General features: G+C 57.9%; 1 long non-coding RNA gene across 1 annotated transcript in view; it reads right to left on the bottom strand.

Annotated features, from left to right (window-relative positions):
• Positions 1-15,155, bottom strand: part of LOC149123183 (uncharacterized) — a 43,272-nt gene extending 28,117 nt beyond the window's left edge. The window contains exon 1 of the long non-coding RNA XR_016217620.1: positions 14,526-15,155. This is a non-coding gene — a long non-coding RNA (uncharacterized LOC149123183). The remainder of the gene's footprint in view (positions 1-14,525) is intronic.
• Positions 15,156-21,929: the final 6,774 nt, after the last annotated feature.

Below are 21,929 nucleotides of genomic sequence, written 5' to 3'. Positions count from 1 at the left end.
AACTCATCTTTTAATTCCATTTTCCATGAATTCTTAAAAAGGTTTATTTATTTATTTGAAAGGCAGAGTGACAGGCAGAGGGAGAAAGGGAGGGAGAGGGAGAGGGAGAGGGAGAGGGAGAGGGAGAGGGAGAGGGAGAGGGAGAGAGAGAGAGAAAGAGAGAGAGAGAGAGAGAGAATCTTCCATTGCCTGGTTCACTTTCCCCAAATGCCCTTTTACAGTCAGGGCTAGGCCAGGGCAAGGCCAGGAACTAGGACTCCACCTGTGTCTCCCACCTGGGTAGCAGGAGTCCTAGTACTTGGGCCATCATCTCCTGCCTCCCAGGCACATTAGCAGTAAATGGATCAGAAGCTCAGAGTAGCCGGGACTCTGGGGCAGACACTCTGATATGGGACGCGGGCATCTCAAGTGGACCCTTAATCCACAGTGCCACAATGCCCACGAACTGTTCCAGGTGCCCCAGATGGCACCATCCAACACTGTGCTAAGACAAAAACAAAGACATCCGAAGTGGCCTCATAGCACCCCTTTTTCTGTAATTAGCCCTGGGTCCTGTTTTCTACAAAGGGAAATACTGGCATTTTCTGGTAGGTATTCACTGCGGGCACCAGAAGCTGCGAGAGTGAGATGGCTTCCCCCTCTTACTGGAAAGGGAGCTAAGTTGGGGGTGGGGACAAGCATGCAAATCCCTCTGAGCTTGAGATCCTCACCCTTATCCCTTCAGAAAGTCCAGAACAAGAATGAGGTTTAGTAAGATCCAGAGGACTTTTCCCCCCACAGGGAAGAGGAAAAATAACCCGGGGACTTTGCTTCACCCCTAGAAAGCCAGGAGCCATGAAGGAGGTTGACCTCTGCTGCGCCTTAGCCAAAGCGCACTGTGAGCCTCTGTTGCCCCTGGGGACCTGGAGTGGGGCTCAGCCACTGTCCTCCCACGGGCCTGGGCATGGCTTTGGCGCAGGCCCTGGGTGCCCGCTGTGCACAGTGAGCTGGGGAGTGACCACTCACCTTGGGAAGGGTGGTGCAGTGAGAAAGTCATGAGCCCAGAGGGGCAGTCCAGGCACCAGCGTGGACAGAGGCCTTGCAGGCCAGCAAATCCATCATTTCTCCAACAGGCGACCTCCAAGCTGCCACAGTGTTAAACTGCCCACTCCAGTCCCTGACGCCAACATTCCAGTGTGGAAAAGAGAGGCCCCTGGGGTCCGTGTTGTGGCACAGCAGGCTAAGCCCCTGCTTGCAACACTGGCATCCCAGATTGGAGCACCAGTTTATGTCTCAGCTGCTCTGCTTCTGAGCCAGCTCCCCACTAATATGCCTGAGAAGGCAGGGAAGTTGGCCCAAGTGCTTGGGCCCCTGTCATAACATGGAAGACATAGATGGAGTTTCTGGCTCTTGGCTTCAGCCTGGTCCAGCCTGGGCTTTGGCTGTCATTTGTGGGGACCAGCAGATGGAAGGTCTCTCTCTCTCTCTTGACTTATCTCTCTCTCTCTCTCTCTCTCTCTCTCTCTCCTTCTTTCCCTCCCTCCCTCTCTGTCACTTTGCCTTTCAAATACGTAAATACATTTTTTTAAAAAGAGAGAGACCCATTATGCCACTTCACACTCAGCGCCAGCCTCACCTCCGTTCCCTGGGCCAGACCCAATCGTGTGTGCCTGGCTTCGCGTTGAAGCTAGCCTTTTATGTTACTTGCCACTGGACTCCAAGCCCTGGGTACAGGGTCTGACAGAAGAGCTGAATTAAATATACAAATTCCCCCACAGCATCCGGGACTGATGATCGCCCTGCCCCTGTTTGTCTCCTCCCAGACACGGGGCACTCACTGCTTCTCCACGGCCTGCTCCCCCGGGGATCAGTTAGGAGGCTGCATTGTTGTGCCGCCTCTCAGCCCGGGTTGCTCTCTGCTTTTCTGAGTCTTTCCTGGGTCCTGGGGGAAGCTGCCTGCTGCGGACAGGGCCAGACACCTCCCTTCTACCCATGGAGCAAGCTGCAAGGCAGAGACCCAGGAAAGGCTACTTCCTGTGCCCAGGGGGCCTGGGGCCGCCCGAGCCCCAGAGGAGCCTGCAGCCCTCCTAGGGGCAGAACTCACCCTGCAATTCATAGCTGGGTGAGGGCTTCTCCCTGAGACCCTCCTGCACGTCTGATCATGGGGTCTGTCTGGTAGTGGCTGGCCGAGAAATGCGGACACCGTGATGCCCTACGGATGGCCTACGATTTTCCTGTTTTCTCCTGCCAGTGGGACCCAGAAGGCATGCATGTGTGTGTGTGTACAGGGAGCTCTGTATTTAGACACAGGCTAAGCATGGACCCAAGAAAGCTGGCCAGAAGTCCGTCTACTGGGGGTAGAGGTATCAGCACAGTGGATACCAGCTGGCAAATGCCTTGGAGCCACTGGAGAATGAGGTTGTGTGTGGCTACATCCCAATGCAGTAGTGTGTGTGTGTGTGTGTGTGTGTGTGTTCACAAGCTACCCTTAGTCTGGGTGACCTATGTGAGCGTGTGCTAAGTGCCATGTGTGTAACAGATGCAAACTGTAGTCTGGCTTTGGGTCTGGGGGGCGGGGTGCAGCGTGTGTGACTGTGTGTATTTACATGTCTTTCCCGACCTGGTTCTGTGACATGGTGATCCCGTGACCGAGCAGGCGTGCATATTCCTGTACCTGTTTACGTGATCCCGATGCCATGAGTGAGTGACCTGGTACCCCGGTGTGTGTTTGCGTGTAGACGCACGGGCACATCCGAGGCAGGATCCGCACACACACTCCAGCCTGGGTCCGCACCCCCGGCCCGTGCACAGGTGCAGGTTCTCGGAGCACAGAGGCTGGCGGGGGTGGGGGGGTGGGGGGGGGAGAGCATGTGTCGGTGACATCCAGGAGCCTTTGTCTGGTGCCCACTCTGTGACCTCTACATTCCTCGTGCTGCAGGGACCTCTGCTTGCCCGGCTCACAGCCGGCCTTCCCCAGGAGTCCCTTTAACTCACAGCCCCTGTGCCGGCCAGGGAGCTGAGAGTTGGGGACTATTCACCTCGGGGGAGTTTTTGTTCTGCCCCGTGAAAGGCCTCAATGGCTGGGAATACCATTCTAATTACGGGGAAGCCCAGCTTATGTGGGAGACACAAAGGGCTGTGGTCTCATAGCAGCTCGTTCCATCCGTCAAATAAGGCCGTCTAATGATGGGTGAGAGCTGTGAATGCCTAAAACAAACTCGAAAAGGAGGGAAAATAAAGCCGCCGGGGGCTTAAAATATATTAAATTACCCTGATTAGGAGTCGTGGCTTTGCAGGCCCTGGTCGGAGAGACGAGGCCGGGAGGCTGTGAGTCCTGTTATTCACTGGGGGGGTGGGGGGGTGAGGTTCAGTAAGTAGGGGGGTGGGTCAGCAGCCCCGGCCCATTCTCATGCTAACACCGGGCACACATTGCAGGCTTAGTGGGCTGGAAAATAGAAATGAATTTGCCGTAATCCTCCTCCTCCTCCTCCTCCCTCCGCCTGCAGCCCAGGGGAGGCTTGGCGTAATTGCAGCCCTTTGGAGCCTGCTGGGCACTGGGGCAGGCCCACGCCCCTTAGCCAGCGCCCCTCGACCCTCTCACCCCCTCACTCCTTCTGTCTGTGGGGCCCAGGAACAAGAATGGGCTTCAGGGTTCAATAGGGGGAGCAGTGAAACACGAGGTTGTCCACACTCTTACCACTGCGTGCGCACACACACACACACACACCCCTCACACACTTGTGTAGGCACAGATACGTCTCCACACACTGTGCAGCTGCACGTACACCTTATGGGGGAACACACACAGGCACGCAGGCCTGAAGACGGTTCCCTCCCGGGCATGCACACGCGTGCTGGCGCTCCCTCCCTGGTGCAGCGTCAGTGTTTGATAGCAGAGGAGGACGCGCCTGGGAAGACAGCTGAGCGGCGGCGCTGTTGGACCTGGGCAGGACCGACACGTGGCCTGCCACCCTCCCGGCCCCGTTTGCCGCTGTCTTTTAAAAGGGCGCTTGGACTGAATGCCTTAGAAAACCCTGCCAGCTCAGAAAGGAGGAGGGGCCACGTCCCAGCGACTGCTCCCGCTTCCGCAGGCTTAGGTGAAGACACGCACACCTGCTGTTGCCCCGCACTCGCCTCCACGGCGCACGCAACAACGCTGCCCTTGTGTGTCCACCTCCTCCCAGGCCCTGCGCACTGCCTCGCACGCTTCTGCGGCTTTGTCCGTGAGACTAGACCAGTTGGCGACTTGGAAGTGTCAGGTGCGGCTCTGAACCATAGAGCCCCACGGTGTGGCGCCAAGGACCCGGGAAAGGCAACCGAACGGCTCCGCCCCGGCCTGGGGCGCCCTCTGCCGGCCGCTCTGGAACAGACGCGCCGAGAGGCGACCAAGACCAGCGCACGTGACCCTCCGACCTGAACCCGAGAGTCCCAGCAAGGAAATCTTCCCCGCTCGGTTCTCTACTCCGCTATGGGAAGATCCAGGGAACCGCAGGCCAGACTGGAACAGAGGTTGAGAGAGTGAAGTGCGCAGAGGGAGTGTGAGAAGTGCCTGGCCGGTGCCTGCTGGCCTTTTCTGCTCACAGCCTCAACTCTTGCCCTGCACCCCCAGAGAACCAACGGTTGCGCATGTGTGGAAGACACCGAGGCCAGAAGGGGCACACCCAAGGTCAGCCAGCTGCTGGCCAGTCTGAGCCAGTCGGCCTCAGCGTTTCCATCCACGTCGTGGGTGAGGGAAAGATGTGAGCACCGAGCAGAAACTCCCAGAGGGCTGGGAACCTGCCTTCCACCTGCCCCTTTGCAGAGGGCAAGGACCCCTGAGCCCCCAGAAGACAGCCCTCAAGGGTGCCAGGGTCAGCAGAGGCCAACACCTCCCTCTCTTTCCTGGAGGGCAGAGCTGGGGCTGAGATAGGCTAGAAATTGGGGGGGGCAGGGCTGGGCACCACCCCAAGCTGCAGTGGGGGGAGGGGGTGGTGACAGGTCCCCCTGGGATCAATGCAGGTCCCTGGGGGACGAAAGGCCATTGGCATCAAGATGGAGGCACGTTGTATCAGGGTGCCTAAGGGGTCTCAGTGAGACCTGGACGGGACCACACATCCCCGCCACTCCCGGGTTGGGCAAGATGACATTCCCAGGGGCTACTGGTCCTCTAGAATTCCCAGAGCTGGGGCTCAGGCCGTCAGTGCTCCTTTCTTGGCCTCGAGCAAAGGCAGAAGTGGCTCCTTCCCCAGCGCAGGCCTGCTCAGGTCTTGCCCGAGCTCCCTTTGCGGTTTACCTCTGCCCACCCACTCCCACAGCCGTTCTGGCCCGGGCTCTCCAGCTCCCGGCCAGATGATGCAGGGACCAAGAGTTCTGAGGCCACTGGACCGAGGAACCAAGATGAAGAGGCGCAGGGGAGCTGGAATCTGGGGAGGGCGGGTGGTTTGAGGACAAGTGTGCCTGGCTCATGCCCACAGCTTCCTGGGAGTGCCTCCAGGGAGTGCCTCCACCGGCTTTTTCCAAAACGGCTGCCCCAGGCTCCAGGCTTGGCTGCACCAGAAGGAACCAGGCTGGGAATGTTGGGCGCTCTGCTGGGATTGCACTTGGCTCCTCTGCCAGGGTTTGGGGGAGTCGGGTTGTGGTCCCCAGGAAGAGCAGGCACAGCTGAGAGGAGTGAAAATAGGGGCGCCCCAGGCGGAAGGGGTTCAAGTTGAAGGCTTTTTTGCTCCCACGGTGCTTCAGTGCGCCTTGGTGGCACTGCTGGGGCCTGTGGAGACTGTCCTGATGCCCTCTCCTCCTAGTCCCCCAAGCCCTTCGCTGCCGCAACCAGCCTGCTTGCAATCCGTAGATTCTAGAAGCGCAAACGCACGCCACTGCAGCATCCAGAACAAACACACAAGAGCAACAAATTCGAATTCCAGAATTTTCTCTGAATTCAATAAGCAAAGCGTCCGTGGGGAAACTCAGCCCCAGCACCCCGAGGTGGGGAGGGTGCGGGGGCGGAGAATGAGCCTGGGACACGCGGTGCGGAGCGAGAGAGAACCCCTCCGCCCGCCTTCAGCGTGGCGCCCCGCAGCCCCGAGCGGGTGGTGTCCTGGTTCCGGGGCCAGGAAGGCAGGACGCAGACTCGGTGGCGACAAAATGCACCCGCGTGGGCAGAAGGCGGCCCGGGAGCCGCGGGGCAGAAATGCAGGCGTTCTCCCCACGCAGGAGCAGATGTGTAGCGGGGAAGGCCCAGGACCTGGGAATTCCGAGCGGTTCCTTCGTCACATTCCGTTCCCACCTCACCAGATACCTACTATTCATCATAAGGAGAAACGAGATCGCGCGCGCGTGTGTGTGTGTGTGTGTGTGTACTATTCATCATAAGGAGAAACGAGATCACGTGTGTTTCTCCTAGACTTTTCCCAAAAAAACCGAGCTACTGTGTTTGGGGCACATTCCAGGGGAGCACGATGGTGCAGCCAGGGCTGGGGACGTTCCCCGCTGGCCTCGCGCCCGCACAGGGGTGGAAACTGGAGGGGCTGGGGGCTCCGGGCCACACGCATTTTAGGGGAGAACGGCAGCCTCGGGTCTCGGGTTCAACCTGTTCAGACCAGAGCACCTGCCTGCCTCTCGAGGAGAGCCCTGAGCCCCCGCAGGTTTGCGCACTACCCAGCATGGCCGCAGGGACCCCACGGGTCCCACCCAGTGTTGGCAAGAGTCTGGACTGAAATTTCAGAGGCCGCCTGCGTTTATGCTGGAACGCTCAAAGAAATGCCAAAATGCAGCGATTTTTAAAAATACCCCGGGTCCCCTGAAGCCGGCGGCGTGGCCGTAGCCATGAGCCACAAGCGCGGGGCGACTGTGCCCAGCTCGCCTTTGGAATTCTGTTTGTGAAACGCAGAATGCAAGCAGGAGAGCCGGAACGAAGACAAAGCCATGCTAAGAAGCGGTGGGATTGGTGAAATCGCCACACTTAGCAAACACTTTCATTTTCACAGCTGCCTGTGGCCGTGTGCAGGTCCAGAAAAATCGATAGTGTTTCAGGGCGAATTCCACCAAGGGAACGGACCAGTCCCGAGGAGCTCCCGTGTCGGCAGAAAGCGCTATGTCGGAAAGAATGCATAGGGCAGAGGGGGGAGAAAAGCGCCCTCAGGTCGCGAGAACATTTATAAATTGACTGCTGTGGCTTTGTGGGAATCTACAGATTGATACCCGTTTCTCTCACTTTCGTACCCGCCACGGGGCGGTGGGGGGGGGGGGGGCTACCATGGGTGTGTGGGCTGGGCGGGCCACCCCCTTTGCACTTGGAAACCCTGGAAGGCAGGGCCAGAAGCTGCTGTTCGGCCCAGCCGGGTTCTGGAACAGCCACGTTGTCTGATACTTGCCTATTGAGTTACTCAGATTCTTATAGAGGCTGTCCCCTGTGCGCTACGTAGACTGAAGAGCCAGACCCAGATGTGGGGCCCAAGGGGATGGAGTGCAGCCGGGCCCACCTGGCACCCCGGACACCTGGGCCCACCATTTCTAGTATTTTGCCCAGTGTTTGGGGGACCCACAGGGCCGCGTGCCCTGTCAGTTGCGCAAGTCCCCCTTGGCCAGAACAGCAGGACAAGACTTTCCGAAGGCCCCTGCATTCCTCACGCTGACTTTTCCTATCAATGGGAGAGAGGTAGGCTATTGACCCAGTGGCCTCCCCCTCTCCGCCTATTGTGGTGGTTCAATCACGCACTTAGGGAAGAAAAGCGAGTTTATCTTAGCCTGGAGGAGCCTCGCGTTGTGTGTGTGTGTGTGTGTGTGAGAGAGAGAGAGAGAGAGAGAGAGAGAGAGACTCAAGGGTGGGGGAAATTCGGCACCAGGACTGTGCAGATGGGTTGAGGATAGACACTTTGAGAAAAGGACCAATTTCCCCTTCACAATGAGCGCTAAGTACCTGATAAATGGGGCTGGTGTTTATTCATGAGCAGGTACTTTGGAAATGGCAATTAGAACAGCCGCTCGCGCTGCCTAGCCAAGGTACTTAAACGCGGGCAGGTGCAGCGCGGCGCGCGGTCCCAGCGCACAAAGCCCGCGGCAGCCGCGGCGCGGGGAGGGGTCGTGAATGGGGGGCGCGCCGGGCCCCGAGGGCGCGCGGCGCGCAGGCACCTAAGCCCTTTGTTCTTCGACCGAAACTAAGGCCACTCCACTAGGGGCACCCCGGGAGAACCTTGCCCTCTAATTATCAGGAATTTTCCTTCGTCTCTCCAGCCGGTCTGGCTGACGCGGAGATGCGTGAGATCAGGCTCTACGTTTGCATAAAAGCTGCGTGTGAGCCGGCTATATTAGCTAACGGGCCAAGGAGCTAACCTAAGGCCACAACTAGAAAAGAAACCGAACCCAGGCCTGGGAACCGCGCGCGCACACGCGGTTCTGGACGCCCCCGCCGCGGAGGCGCCACCTCTGGCGGTGCCGACAACCTCTGGCGTTCAGGTTTTGTTTCAACTCCAAGGGGAGAAAATTGAGGTCTGTCTCTTTCTACAGCTTCCTGGCGCCGAGGTCGTGGGACAAACCCGCTCTCGCCCTCGGAGTGGCTCCGGAATCCCTGAGTGCTCCCTGGCTTTTGCTCACGAGCGGCGGCCTGGCCCGGGCGCACGCGGAGAGGGCACGGCGAACCGCGAGGCCTTGGGGGGCCGCACGCAGGCTCTTTGCCGCTTACCGGCGCGGAGCGGCCGGAGGGAGCCCTGGGGTTGCGGGAGCGATCTGTGTCTGGCTGAGGCCTTGCGAGCTCGGGTCCCGAGGTCTGAGGCACCGACTTCTCGCCCCTGCCCAGGACTCTCGCCCTCTTTTCTAGCCGTTTCGAAAATCAGATCAGCACAATTTCTTTCCAGTCCACAAAATCAGAAAGGAGATTTCTCTCGCTCGCTCTCGCTCTCTCTCAGACTAGATTCCCCTTGGAGAGAAGATTCAGAATTCTAGGAAGCAAGGGTCAGGGCGCTGCGTCACCCACCTCAAGGCATTTTTACGTTTTCCGCCAGGAAGAACCCGACGGCTCTCCCATCTTATCCAGTCTGGCCAAGCAGTGCAGATAATAACGTTCATTGTGGGTTTTCTTGGAAGCTTGGGGTTAGAATAAATGATGGAATAATCCTGATCTCCGGGAAAATCTGACACCCCGGATGTGAGCAAAAACCGAAAGTAGAAACCCAGAGGTGCGGCGGGGAGCAGGGCCGAAGCCGGCAGGCGCCGGGGGCTCCGGCGGGGACGGCTCCGCCGCCATCACTCAGCCGCTGGCTGGCTGCGATGGGGCGAGGCACGCTGGTGGTCTCCGTCTGGAGAGCTCACAAGAGAAGCAAGGCTTCTTTTCGCGTCTTTGGCCAGGGCCCGAGTTAGGGACCAAGAGTGAAGCGTCCTCTCGGACTTACAGCCCGCGCGCGCGCCCCCTGCGCCAAGGAGACCCTGGGAGGCGGAGCGCAGGTGCGGGAGCTGGTCTGCTCCTCGGGACACCGCCCCCACCCCGCGCGCGCCGCTGCGCGAACCACGCCGCGCGAGGAGCTCCTTTGCACGACGGCCTGGGGGTAAATACGACTGCGCGGTGGAGGCTCCACGTCCTAGCTCCCGGAGCGCGCGGGAGACAGCCCACGTCTCCAAAGTAGGCCTCCCCTCTCCACGTGGCTAGACGGCTGCCGACCTCTGCAGGCAGGGGATATAGATCCGAATGGGGCCAGAGGTGGGCAGTAGGCTAAAGATGACACGTCGCAAAACAGTGTTCCCCTTTTTCATTCCCAGGGTCTGTATTACGGTACTTCTAAAAGGTGCAGGTGGGACCGAGAGGAGTGCCATCGACAGGACCGCCCGCGACTGCGATTCTTCGAATTGCAGATTTAGAATAAATCATAGAAATACAATGAATACGAATCCCAAGGAAACATCCGCCCCTTGCGATCCTTGATCCCTAACTCTTGGGATGCCCCACCCTCAGCCGATCCTCCCTAGGTTTGTTTTTCTAAGAACGTCACAGGGTAAATGCATTTGGGGCCCTTAGAGGCATCTGGCTCCTGATTTGCGCATCTCACCCCCTCCGGGGGGGGGGGGGGCTTTGGCCGCGGGGCTCTACCAGGAAGTCTAGTGAGTTAGGCTGAAGACCCCCAGGTATAGATCGGCTGGAAAATGCCCATAATTCAGATCCTCCGTGATCAGAATTCTTACTCTCGAAGAGGCTTGTCCCATTTGGGAGAAGGTGGAGCCAGGAATCCCAAAGATTTTTTTCGTTTTGTTTTCAAGATTGATTGACTTATTTGAAAGGCAGAGTGACAGAAATCTTCCATCGGCTGAGCCATGCCAAAGCCTGGAGCCAGGAACTCCATCCTGGTCTCCCTTTGTGGGTGGCAGAAACCCAATTACTTGGGCCATCACCAGCACATTAGCAAGAAGCTGGATGGGAACTCTAAGAAAACCACTCCGACAGGGGATACGGGCTTCCCAAGCTTAACTCCAATGCCTGCTCCACGCCGAAGAGCTTTTGTTACTCCAGCTATTGCATCACCAGCGCCTTGTATTTCAGGTGGTTGGTGTGAGAGCCTCTATCTCCACCCGGAAAAGCCAGGAACATCTTATTAACCTCACATTCTGTTCATGGCCAGCTCCGTGGTGCCAGGTTCTAACCAGAAGGCACCAGGCTAGAAGCAGAGCCTCGCTTCCTGGGGCGACCCCTCTCCCTTCCCCCCATCCTCTCTGCAGCAAGCCCATCTGGGGTGTAGGACAGAGGTGGCCTGCCAGGTGGACCCTGGGGAGGGAGACTCCAAGGGAGCCCATCCCTGCTCCTTCCCTTATCTTCCGTCCTCTCCCTGGGATTGTGATGAAAGCAATGGGGCTTCTCTGGCCTAGGAACAAACCAGGAGCGTTGGCTATGCTGAGACTGGGTGAGCGAGATCTCCACCCCAGCGACTGTCTGCTCCCAAAGAGACACGGTCAGCTTCCTTCAACAGACAGGAGACAGAGGCTCAAGGGCACACTGAGATTGCCCAAAGACCCCCTCCCCTCCACACACACCCCAGCGCGGACAGGCGGAGCCAGGATTCTTCCTAGCACTCTGATGCCAAGCTCAAGGTGTTCTCCAACACCCTCTTTCTCAAATTCCAAGCAGGGTGGGGCACCTTTTGGGGGTCTTGTGGGAAAATAAAGTATGGAATGCCACTGTCACTAATCCCTGTTCTGCGCTAGGCACATACCAGGAGCAGATCCCCCCCCCCCCACTCTGACTCTGGGATGGTCTCAAATGGGAGAGTGCCACAGACATCTCTAGGGAGGGGACACATGGAAACTTAACGCTGGCTTCTGAGTACTCTTGAGAATGGGTTTCACACTAGGGTACCACACAAGTCCTTCTAAATCCCTCAGCTCTTAGATAAGCAGTTTGATAATGGAGGTGGAGGTGCAGACCCCGGAGCCAGGCTGCCTGTGTTCAAGTCTGACCCAGACCAGCCACTTGCTAGCTGTGTGACCTTGAACCACTTGGCTCAGTCTCTCTGAGCCTCAGTTTCTCATCTCTGAAACAGACAGTTGAGAGCTGCCAGCCACAGGTTAACTGATTTGCCCTGAGTCCTGGACACAGCCTCGCCTCTTCCTAGTCCTGTTGGCTTCTGTCCCTGTACCATGGCCAGGATGTCAGCCTCCCCGGGGTCCCAGCATCCCATGGGAGTGGCAGGGAGAAGGCAGGCACCTGTGAATTGCCTGCTCACTGGGAACTTAGCCTGCAGAATCTTTTTGCCTCCTGATACGGGAAGAAGTCCAGTCTCTGTCCATGTTGCACTCTCCTTAGTGATGCCCACAGGTGGGGACAGCAGTGTGAAAGCTCCAGTCTTTGGTTTTAAGGAGGCCCAGCCCACCCTTCCCACCCACCCCCGGGGTCCTGTACAGAGCTGCTGCTGTGTCCCCTCTGCTACCACACACGCACACGTCTGCACACGGCAGCTCCCTGAGGGCAGCTTCCGTTCTGCTCTCCGCTATATCCCAGTGCCTTAAACAATGCCTGGCTCAGAACAGATCCCACATACACACATAGTAATTCAACTGAAGAAGGCAGAGCTGCTACTGTAGCAGGCTCTAGCCTACTGTCCTATCTAGAGGCAGTGGTCAGAGTTTACGGCCAAGCAAGGAAAACAGTGCACGCTCCACATCTCTCTTCTTAAGAGTCTCCTGTGTGGACCTCTGATTTGCGATTTGCTCAGCCATCCACACACCCCTCCCCAGGTGCTTAGGGCCCGAGAGGGACAAGATTTCAAGTATCCAGCGGCCTGTTGGGTTACCAGCCTTCAGGGTAGAGCTAAAGCACTTAGAGCCCTCCTGGCTCAGTTTTTCTTTTATTTCCTCTGGGGAGGGGCGAGGCATTGTTTTTTGAAAATGCAAATTGACAGTGACATTGCCATTAGGGTGGTTTGTGGCTGTCACTGGTTGTTGTGCCTGTTTGCAAAGCCTCAGGTACTGGCCCAAACACGGCACCTGACTTCACCTTCACAAGTCCCTGAGCCCATTTTACAGGTGAGGAATGGAGATTCAGCAACGGTCAGATTTAGCAACAGTCATATGGTTTGTAAAGGAGAGGACCAAAGGCTGGGCTGTTCAGCATCCCCCTCCCATCTGCAATTCCTTCTTGCCTATGAGAGTGGGGACCCAGGTACAATGTGGGGGGTGTGAGAGCAGTTAGCACACACCCAGCTAGACCAGCCTCCCAAGTTCAAAGCCCGCCTGCTCCTCTTTCCAGTTGTCAGACTGGAGGCAAAGCTCTCAACCCTGGCACATCTTAGTTTCCCTTCTGCAAAGGGGGCCGATAACGACCCAGCCTCACTGGATGCGGAGAGTGAGTGAGTGAAGACACCGCAAGAATCAATTGCCCCTCTCTCCGGCTGCTGCAGGCTGTGGCTGGGGAGCCTTGGACTAAAAATAGTGGCTTGTCCAAGGTGTCACAACAACCCGGGGTGAATCAGATTAGAGCTCGGGCCAGAAGTTGAGACAAAGTGTAGGGCAGCCACTGTGGCCAGTTTTGCAGGGGGGGGAAAAATCCGTTTCCCTTTTTAAACAAATGTAAACATCTTCCCGGGCTCCACAGACATCAGCTTGTCAGTGATGAATCATCGGGGGCCCCAAAACTGCAGTAGGTAGGTCACAGTCTCCATTTTCAGCCCAGGTCCTGGTGGCCCCCCTGAGGCTGGCAGGAGGGGCTCAGGGCTCTTACAGTGGGCGAAACCTCAGCTTTCCCAGGCCCTCTGGGGACTGGGGGGGGGGGCTGCATGAGGAGAGAGCTGGCATTTACCTAACATTTTGTAAAAGTGCGATTTGTGTATGATTTCCCCCCCTTTCCTTTTAACAGAGCACATGGAACCAGCCTTGTCACCCTGGATCTTGTTTGCGAATGAGACCTCACATGTGATGGGACAGTGGGGAAGGAGTCCCTAGGGAATGCTATCTTATGCTCAGGTCAGTAGCAAAAACAAAACAAAACCAACTCGATTCTCGGTGCTTCTTCAATGCATGCATCTCATTTTGATTTATTCATCCAGAAATTCTTTCATCCCTCCGGAAACTAGTTCATGAATCGTATATCTAGCAAGCACTTGGCAGTTCAGCTGAACCTTTGCTGAAGGTGTTAAGAGAGGGAGAGATGGGGGGAGGGGTTGTGCAGGCTTCCTGGAGGAGGAGGCACTGGCCACAATTTGGCCTGGGGAGATGGAGAGGGGTGAAATCAGGGGAATATCTGGAGGAGAGGGGAGGGAGGCCTGAGGCTGCAGGGAAAAAGCACCCCCCACCCCCCCCCACCCCCCAGTGAGCGCCTTGTCACCTGCTGTGACTCTAGAAAGGAAATCCTCTGGATGGTAGAAACTGCCTGTAAAGCTGTACCCTACAGATCTCCAAGGATCACCCGAGGGAGAGGAAGGTAGCAACAGGAGGCAAGGTCACGGGCTGTCCAGGAGGGGCCCTCTGCGTTCTCAGCCTGGCTACGTGCTGGTCGGTCGAGGGGCATCCCTACCTGTCCCCACTCAAGATCCAGGGACCACAAGAAGTCTACACACAGGGAAAAGGCCCTGCACGTTCCCTGCGCGGCCACTGGCAGCCCCTGCGCCCAGAACCTTAATTGAGGAGCTGGGGGTGGGGGGCAGATTTAGGGATGGAGTGGGCACAGCTGATCCCCCTCAGCACACACACACACACACACACACACACACCCCTCTCCACGTCTCCAAGAGGGGCCTGGGGCCTGCCGAGCTGGATTCTAAATGGTGTCCCCTCCAACCAAAACCTGAAAGGAGCCGTGAGAACGACAGAGCCAGAAGGGGAGATGAAAGAGGAGTCCCAGGGGATTATTGACCAGGGACAGGTGAGCCAGGCCCCTTTGGGAAAGGCCTTCACGGGGCTCCCTGCCCTCTGAACCCCACCCTAGGGCTGGAGCTGCCCCGCACACGGGAGCGTCAGCGCGCCCCCCGGAGGCCCAGCGGAGCGGCCCAACCCATCCGCCGCTGTGCGCCTCGAAGCCCTCAGTCCCGCTTCTGGGGTCGCCTAGTGGGGCGGGGGAGGGACCCAAGGGGTGCGGGGCGAACCCCGCCAAGGGCTCTTACCTCAGCGCGGGCATCCGTCCGACCGAGCGCAGTTTGCCGCTGGGACTGCGGGGCTGGGGAGGCTCCCACGGGCTCTGATCGCGCCTCCCCCCGCCCCGAGCCCCTAGACCCTTCGGTGGCCCCGAGCAGGGGCGCCGGGACCCGGGGACAGGCGCCGCGCCGGCGGGAGAAGGCGGCTCCTGCGGGGCGCGGTGGGGCGGGGCGGGGGTATTCTGCCGGGCCCCGCCTGGGAGGGGACGTGGGAGCGGTTTTCTCGGAGAACAAAGGCGACCGGGGAAGGCTCGGCGCCCCCCCAGGCCTGGCCCTGAACTTGAACTTGTACTTGACACTTTGTCCGGAAGGTGGCGGGGAAGCCCGTCTGAGCTGGGACAGCACTCGACCATCCACCTGCGGGCCCGGGTCGGGGGCGAGCCCGCTGTCCTCTGCGCCCAGGGTAGCCGGGCATCTCCAGGGCGCCGGGGCGCCCCAAACTGCCTGGGGCTTAAAGTCCTGAGGTCCCCGCGTCCCCTCGGAGAGTCGGGGTGCCCCCCATGCCCGGTGGCTCTGGCGCGGGGATTCGGCCGGAGACCCTGCACCCGCCCCTTTCCCCGGGACTCGCCCTATCCCGGGCCAGGCCCGCCGCCCTAGCTGCGCGGGGCAGGCCGGATTCTCTGCACGTCGCGTCGGCAGCCGCTATTCAGCGGCTAATTGAACGTTAATGGCAGGTGCGGATGAGGTCACTGGAGCTGGCTTTTCTCACACATTTTTCATGCAAATTCGCGAAACTCTAAACAAATTTGAATAAAAAGCTCTTTGTGCCGCAGGCCCCCCAGACCTCTCCCTCCCGCCTGAGGTCCCGGCTCCTCCCGATGCCCTGGGGCTCGAGCCTGCAGCCCCTTGAGGGGGGAGTCACGAGTCCCGGGAAGCGCCGCCTGCCGGTCAGTGGTTTGGACCGGTCCGTAGCCAAACGGACGCGGCCCGGGCTTGCCGTGGGGAGAGTGAGAAGCCATTCATTTGCGGTCGCGGAGCAGGGGCTAGGCTGAGGGGGCGCTGGCCCTTTGGCGAGATCCAGCCAAAGGTGGCTAAGTACCTTGCAACTGGACAGACAGACACGCTTGGGCGGCATCCTGGCCCCACATGAATGGCCAGTTCAGCCTGGCTCTCGTGATGGGTTAAACTGGAATTTAGTGCTCAGTAGTGCACAAGGACATCTGAGGATTAAGCTGTGATTTAGGGAACCAGCAAGACCTCGGGAGAGCACCTGGCACAAGCGAGTGTTATTATTTGGGGTCCCAGGGCCTTGTGGGAATGAACGCCATGATTGTGAATTTTGCAGACATGACAAAACTTGTCAGGACTGTTAGAGGACCCCCAGCTCCCACGTATCGCATTTTGGCCCGGAGATGAACCCTGGTTGTGTGGCTTGGCGTACTTCTTAGCCCCCTTGAGCCCATTTCTGGGTCTATCAGATGGGATTAAGTTTTATAGGGTTTTGGGGATGGGAAGACACTGCCGGATGTTTAGGAGGGGCTTGGGGACTGGCCCCCAATCCAGACACACACACACACACACCCTCCCCCTCTCCTCTCCTCCAGGCTCAAGGCAGGATGAGCCTTGGGCCGCCCACAGCCTTTGTCTTCCCCAGATGACCCTAGCCTAGGTCAGTCTCCCCGCAGCCTTATGAAGCTTTTTGATCCCTCCTCCCCACCCCCACCAGGTTCCCACCACACCTCAAAACAGCAGTTGTCTTAGCTGGTGGCAGAATTTTAACTGTCCTCACACAGAAACTGGCTGGAGACACAGAATGCCTTGCAAAGAGACTTTATTTGCAGGCTGGGCCAGGAAAGACAGCAGTGTCCTGAGACGGGAAGAGGTCTTCCCCAGAACTTCTCTCGTCCTCTTTTTTTTTTTTTTTTTTTTTTTGACAGGCAGAGTGGACAGTGAGAGAGAGAGACAGAGAGATCTTGTCCTCTCTTGGCAGCATCCTTTGGCCTTGGAAGAGTCCAGTGGCTCAAGCTGCCTGGGCACCATCTCTGCATTCTCTCTTGTCCTCCTTGGGGCCCCGCAGCCAGCCCCCACAAGCCCTGGAGCAGGCCTGGGAGCTCCCTCCTCCCTCCTGCCAGGCTCCTTCAGGTCAAGGACCCCAAGGAGAACGTGGAGCCCGGGTAGCTGCTCATCTGGCAGAGGGATAACCAAAAGCATCCAGTCTGGATGAGGCTCTGGAACCCCTTCCTCCAGCCCGGTCCCCGAGTTGAGCGCACTCCAGGAGATAGATGGCATTAGATGGAACTGGGCCAAGACCTCAAGCAAGGGACGATGTGAGGTTGCAGGAGAGGGGCTTGCATCTCTCTATATGTGGGAGTTGACAAGGAGGGGACCGCCTCTGCGTGGCCCAGCCAAACTGGGCACCTTTGGAGGTACTTCAGAATGCTCTTTGGGGAGTCTTTTGGGGATCCAGAGTGTAGAGCCACAGAGACTTCATTTGAAATCATGGCTCTGGCCTCTGGCACTTACTCTCTGTCTAACCTAGCTTTTCTGGGTCTCAGTGTCCTCTTCTGTAAAGTGGGAATATCAGTAGTGCCCATAGCCATGACTTGACAAGGAATCATGGCCTGGCCGCTGACAGTCTACTCCACTTGGTGGGTTTTAGTGTTTCTTTCCTCCCTGCTCTTCCAGCCCCACAGCTGATCTGGGATGACCCAGTTGCTGCTCAGGTACCTAGTATCCCCACAAGTTTCCCAGGAAACCCTGGGAAGCTCAACTCCGTGGCTCCCTCCCCCAGTCTCAGGACATCAGGGATCCACTGGAGATCTCTGCCAGCTGCTATAGCCCCTGACTTGGGACAGGTGTAGGGGATTCTGTGTGGCCACTCAGACGCTTTCCGGGCCATTTCTTCTTTGGGAAGCAGGGGTGGTGACCAGTGCTCCCAAGCCTTCTTCCTGATGGTATCTTCCTCTCCAGGCACTGGTTGCCTATGCAAATAGGCTCTTCCACAGCCTGGTCCACTCTCCTCCACCACCCTGCCCAAGTCAGCTTACCCCCAGCAGACTGGGCCCTGGCCTGTATGGACACTCCTCGCCCCCCCCCATTGGGATCTACTGCCCGGCACCAACCACCCCGGAGTAGCCAAGGGCCTCCTCCCTAAAACAGGCAGCTCCTGAGGGTGGAGGAACAACATGTATGGGAGAGAAACCCAGAGCTAGCACTGGGCCTCCTCCAGCTCTCCCATGCTCCTGGCTCCGCCCCCACCCTGCCAATCACACTCAGGCATGAAGCAAGACCCAGAGTAAGCCTGGCACTCAGTAGGTGTTTCATGAACAGTAGCAGCCAGCATACTGATGTGATTGTTCACCTGAAAGTGGCCAGTGGCGGAGGCCACCAGTGCCTCAGGGATGGCTTTTCCTGCAACAGCACCAGCACACTCCTGCAGCTCCTACCCCAGGTTGGTCGGCAGAAGTTGAGCCTATTCTGTTAAATAGCCTCTTAACAGTTTTCAGTGAAAGAATTAAACAAGCATGGAGGGAAAACCCAACAGTATGGAAGAGTGGATCCTCCATCCCTACCACTCCCAGAGGGAGCCAACCAACACGCATTTCCAGAAACAATCCATCTACAAGCACGCTGATGGTTGTGTTTAGAAAAAAATGTTTATTTTTATTTATTTTAAAGGCAAAGCAACAGAGAAAGCGCCCCAATGTGTTGTCTTCCACCTGCCGGTTTGCTCCCCAAATACCTGCAATAGCCGGGGATGGGCCAAGCAGAATCCAGGAACCAGGAACTCCATCCGGGTCTCCCATGAGGGTGGCATGGCCCAAGTACTGGAGCCGTCATCTTCTGCTTTGCAGGTGGCATTAGCAGGGAGCTGGATCCAAAGCACAGAGTAGCCAGGACGCCAACACTCTCATGTGGGACGCTGATGTCCCAAGTGGCAGCTTTGACCTGCTATGCCACAGCGCTCACCCCACTTCACACTACTGGGAGGAAATCCTCCAGTGAACAGCCTTGTATACTCTTCTTTGGGAACTTTCACAAATATAGCCACAAAGCAAATTCCTAGTAGTGCAACTTGTTTGTGACCAAGTATATGTCCGTTTTACATTTTGATATTGCCCCATTTTGGAAAATACGGTACCACTGACACTCCCCTAGCAACAGTGTACGTGATGGCACTGTTACAGAGCCATGTGGGTGTGAAGGAATCTAAGGCCTCGGTCTTTGGGACAGTGCTCTGGTCTCCTGTCTGGGCTGGTGGCCCAAGGGTGCTCTGAGTCAGAGGGGAGTGGGGCCCACAGGGGCCCTGAGAATGGAGAGCAGGCCAGCAAGGCCGGGATCCTGCCTCAAGGGTTTCCTGCAGCCACTGTGGCTGTCCTATCAGGGGCCTTTGGAGGGGGGTTGGGCAGCAGGAGGAGGGTATGTGGTCCTGACCAAAGGCACCCAGGAAGAAGGGGGGCCATCCCTGGAAGCGATGGACATCGAGAACCCCTGACCAATGAATGGCGAGCTTGCCCTTGAACCTCGCCAGACTTCGCCGTTCTCAGGCACAGAACAAGAGGCGAGACGCCTCGGAGCCCAGCGGCACAGGCCGGTGGCTCATCCCAGACACCCTGACAGGCCGGGCCTTTGCCTGCATAGCTCAAGTGTGCCTCTCGGCTCCCTGGCAACAGCACAGCAGCACGGCTCCCCCGGTCCAGGCCCTGCCTGCTGTGAGCGGGAGGAGGGAGGAAGAGGAGCACCAAGGGGAGGACAGCTGGGGAGGGGGACTCCTGTTAACTCCTACGAGGCTGGCAACTTCCCAGCACACTGCCTTCCGTCTCCGGGGTGGACATGCTTGTGGCAAAGTTTCCCTTGGCCGGAGGTCTGGCCAGAGCACTCCACAGCCCATCAGATTCGGAACAGCTCTGATGAGGTGTGATGGGGCAGAAAGGGTGGAGGAGAGGTGAGGCCCACAGCCAAAGGCAAAGGCCCCCTGGGGTGGGCTGGGGCACATCCCCCCCCACCCCCCCCCCCCCGCCAAGTCCCAGATGACCCCCAGGGGCAGGACTGCTGGGTCCTCGTCCTCTACCCTGCCCAGGGCTCTGCAGCCCCAAGGCTGTGGCTGCTTCTTCCCTTTTCCCTCCATGCTGGGCTCCCCCCTCCTGAGGAGGTCTCGCGACCTGGGGACAGCGTGGCTCTGTATTCCAATCCTGCGACCTTGGGACCTTGGCAAGTACCAGGATTCAACTCTGTCTCCATTTCCATAAGAGCTGAAAAGTGCCTGTCCCATCGCTCACTTCCCGGGGCAATCTAAAGATAAGAAGAACAACGTGTGAGCAACGTGGCACTCTGGGGAGGAAGGTGTCCTATAAATCTCATTCAGGTATTATTAGGGCTGAAACTAGGTGTCTCTGCTCCCGGGGGAGGGAGGCGGGCGATGGGGTGGGGGTAGCAGGCTCGTCCAGGGCCGTGCTGAGAGTCCATGGCGAGAGGTCAGGAGAAGCAAGGGTTCATGTCTGTGGCCTCTGCAGTCTCTGGGTTTGGCTGGGACCCAGAGGTGAGAAAGAGAGAACATAGACCTACCGTTTCAAGGTACCTTACCTGTGATATTCCTGTGCCTCCCCGTGCCTTCATGAGAAAGGTGTGGGGTATCCTCATTTTTAGAAACAAGGACACAAAGGCTCAGAGAGGCTAGTGGCCGGTCACAGAAGGATTTGAGCCTATACTCACCTGACCTCAGCGCTCCACTTGTGCCAGTCCTACAGATGGCATAGCCACCTGCCGGGTAGGGGGGAGGCAGGGCTGGGGGAGGTAGCACAGTACAGGAAGGGGGTCCAAGTAGTGCTGCCCCCACCCCCACAGGGTGCTTTTCAGGTCTCGAAGCTTTGAAGTCTAGAGGCCCTGACACAGGGACATCCCAAGGAGAACACTGCCACCCCCACACCTCCCACCCCACCCTCTGCCCCCACCCCGGGGGGCAGACACTGAGGAGCAGGTGGAACTAGCAGAGAAGGTAAAGGCATCGGGGGAGAAGCTGGGAGCACACCCGACTGAGGTCTGCTCCAGGGCAGAGAAAGAGGGAGCGAGCGAGTGTGCACGCGAACATTCCCACCTGCTGGCTCACCCTGATGCCCCCGGTGCCCAGGGCTGGGCTATGGCTGAAGCTGGGAGCCGGGACCTCAATCTAGGTCTCACACGGTGGCAGGTACCCAACTCCTTCAGCTCCACCTGCTGCTTCCCAGGGTCTGCACTGGCAGGAAGCTGGAGCCAGGCATTCTGAATGGAATGCCAAATGCCATCCATTTGTTTGTTTAATTTAAAAAAAAAAATCATTGAAAGACAGAAAGACAAAGAGAGCCATGAGTCAGAAATCTGATCCAGGTCTCCCTTGTGGGGCAGGAACACAAGTACTGAAGACAGAACTGGGGTCTCCCAGAACCAGGAGCAGAGCTGGGCCTGAGACCCAGGCACTCTGATATGGGATGGCAGCATCCCAACCAGCAGCTGGGCCAAATGCCTGCCCCTGGATTTTCACTCTGGGTGAGGGTGTCGCCTGTATCCCAGGGAAGCTCAAAAGTGACAAAAGCTGGCAGGATCTCCTAGAAAAAGGAAGGGGCCATGCCAAGAGCACTCAGCAGGAGGGTGGGCTGCAAGTCTCTGGCCTCCGGCTAAGCGGGGCTGTGTCTTCCCATGCCTGTGGCTTTACTGGATGGCTGTGGGCCCTCAAAAGGCAGGAATTCCATCCAACAAGGCAGAGAGAAAGGCCAGCTAGAAGCTGCCACCATAGGCAAGGTGTACCATACCACATGTCCAGGGCAGCCTGGGGCTGTGGCCAGAGCTTGCCTCTGTGGTAGAACATCTCCCCCAGACACCCCGCAGCCTGACAGGAGGGGAAGAAACAGGCAGAGGAGGTGAGTCAGAGCACAGCCACACGCAGATCACGAGCCACAGTGCTTTTGAGATAAAGGGACAGAACGGAGGGGCAGCTCTGCAGCCAGCAGATGCCTGGAACTGAGAGGGACCTCAGCCCACTCCACGCTGCTGCTGGGGCCCACGCCAGCCAGATCTGACCTTGTCAGAATGCAGAGGAGGCCTAGGGTCCTGCATCCTGCCACCGCGTCAGGAACTGCCCCGGAGAGACATCAGCGTGCTTATGAAGAATATGTTGGTGCAGAAGGACACAGAGACTACGGAATCCCTGTCAGTCCCAGCTCATGGTGTGAGCCAACAGCCATTCTGATTGGCGGTGCCTACACTGTATCAGTGGTTCAAGCCTAGGCTGTACCAGTGATTCAATATTCTGAATGTCACCACTGTCCCTATAGTCACAGCTATGTTGAGCAACCTTGGGAAGCTCAACTCCTTCATAACCGAGGGAAAGAGAAATGGGAGATGAACTTGATTTCATGGCCCCTGTGTGCCTAGCACTCCCCACGCAGCTCTGTAGGCAGG

The sequence above is a fragment of the Oryctolagus cuniculus genome, chromosome 12, assembly GCF_051225735.1.
Source record: "Oryctolagus cuniculus isolate XC-2025 breed Fujian yellow rabbit chromosome 12, ASM5122573v1, whole genome shotgun sequence".
Lineage (NCBI taxonomy): Eukaryota > Metazoa > Chordata > Mammalia > Lagomorpha > Leporidae > Oryctolagus > Oryctolagus cuniculus.
Note: the sequence above shows the minus strand (reverse complement) of the source record. Positions and strands in the feature narration are given on the sequence as shown.